The sequence below is a fragment of the Gracilinanus agilis genome, chromosome 1 (assembly GCF_016433145.1).
Source record: "Gracilinanus agilis isolate LMUSP501 chromosome 1, AgileGrace, whole genome shotgun sequence".
In the NCBI taxonomy this organism is placed as follows: domain Eukaryota; kingdom Metazoa; phylum Chordata; class Mammalia; order Didelphimorphia; family Didelphidae; genus Gracilinanus; species Gracilinanus agilis.
The window spans coordinates 152,250,317-152,252,395 of NC_058130.1; the positions used below are offsets into that span (position 1 = coordinate 152,250,317).

General features: G+C 29.1%; 1 non-coding gene across 1 annotated transcript; it reads left to right on the top strand.

Annotated features, from left to right (window-relative positions):
- Nucleotides 1-1,705: 1,705 nt before the first annotated feature.
- LOC123232757 lies at nt 1,706-1,808 on the top strand. The gene has a single exon (XR_006505267.1). It is a non-coding gene; the product is annotated as a U6 spliceosomal RNA (small nuclear RNA).
- The last annotated feature ends 271 nt before the right edge of the window (nt 1,809-2,079 follow it).

Below are 2,079 nucleotides of genomic sequence, written 5' to 3' on the forward strand. Positions count from 1 at the left end.
TGGCTCTCGAGCCATATCTGGCTCCACTTCCTGACCCGCCAGTCCAGGCAGAGCCCCAGGATGTGCCCCAGGGGGCCCTTCAGCCCCCACCCCATATTGCAGCACCTTCTGCCTCCATCTTCCTCCTTCTGCAGGCATTTATGGCTCTCTTGGCCAAAAAGGTTGCCAACTGTTGCTTTAAGGAATTATAAAGGGGTGGTGGTGGTGGTAAAAGCCTCGAGACAGAAAAAAAATAAAGTCTTCTTTAATAAATCATTTAAAATAAGAGTAAAAAATTACATACACAAATCAGTCATGGTTAAGTTGGACAAAAATGCTGTCAACTCTCAAAAATAGGATTGACCCTCCAAATTGCATTTCTATGAGCAGGATCATATTGTTTGAAAACAGATGGATATACTTCAAAGATAAATCATAACTGGGAGAATTTATCAACAAAAATCTACAACTAAAGAGACACTTATCACCACTAAAAGAGGCAATCCAAACTGACTACTTAATAAGCGATCATGATAAAAAAGAAAATATACTTAAAGTCATTTTTTTGTTTACAGGAACCTGATTTCATTGATAGCAGGAATTCCTTACTGAGGAAACTTTTTGGTCTGCAACACATAGTCTTATTGAGATGCTGGCATGCATCATTAAAGAAAAGATAAGTAATATGCCCAGGGTCAATTATAATTTTTAATTAAGATTTTATATGCATCAATTTTATGTAAAGATGAAATGATGTAATATTATCTAAATTATGACAAAAATAATCAAACTAGTATTTGAAACAGAAGTTATATTAATATTAATACAAAAGGGAAAAAACCACTGAAATACAACTATACTTATTTTTTTTTAATGTTTCATGGAGCTGAGAAACAAAAACAATAAGAATGAAGAAAAGAAAAATTCAATAGCTATCTGCAATTGCTCTAATTGATTTATAACAAAGAGGTGATTAAGCCTCTAGAAACATTTTTTACTCTAAAACCCAGGAATATAAATTTTTCCTTGCTATTTTAATAATTGAAGTAGTTATAAAAGATTAAGATTGGATTTACTATCTCTAAACCAGGAAAATAAGAAGCAAATGAAATAAGTAAAATAAAATTTATAATTAGCAATAGCACAAACAATAAAAAAAATTAGATAGAATTATAGAATAGACCAGGAAATAAAGATGATCATTTTGTTGCATATAAGAACTTCTTATTTAAAAAGTGTATGCCTAGGTTAAAATTTATAAAATGATAGAAACATATTCAAATATTGACAAATTTTAAAAGTAGGAGTGGTAAGAATTACATTTAATACAATAAACTTCAAAAGAGAAAAATATATCATATTACATAGAAAGGAAATGTAAATAAAATACATTTCTATTTATACATTTTCAGCAATTTGATGGTTAAATTCTACTAGAAAAGTTTCAGTCATGCAAAAATGAACCCATGAAACAAGAATAATAAAAGGGTACCCAAATATTCCATTATCAGAATGTGCCAAATTAAAAAAAAGATTAAAAATAAAGAAATTATAAATTTGAACTGTTAATTTGACAAGTTGAAATTAATCGATTTCTTAAGAAAATTTAATGAGAAAGTAGAGAATGCATGTTCTTTTCAAGTCTATATGGAAAGTTGGGGGAAATGATCATTCAGAGATTAATCACATAGGATCACTGATGTCATTAAGAAGCTCCCCAAAATGTTTGCTATGGGAGTACATACACTAAAACTGGAACAGCATAGAGAATATTATCATGGTCACTGAATTAGGATGACACTTAAATTCATGAAGTATTCCATTAAACGAAGAAGCTCCTTAAAATTCAGAATTATTGAATTATTATGCAATATGAATATAATTATATAATAACTTTATTAAAAGCTTTGTGATAATGTAAAAATAATATGTTTAAATGATTGGACTATAATTATAATATTTAAAAGTCAATAGTAATAACAAGATAATATATCTAAACATATACAATGCAGGGGAAGCAATTCTTGGAGACAAATGAATATCATTAGGTGTCTATGTTGGTAAGAAAGAAATGGAAGTAATAAATTCATTAAGCTTTCA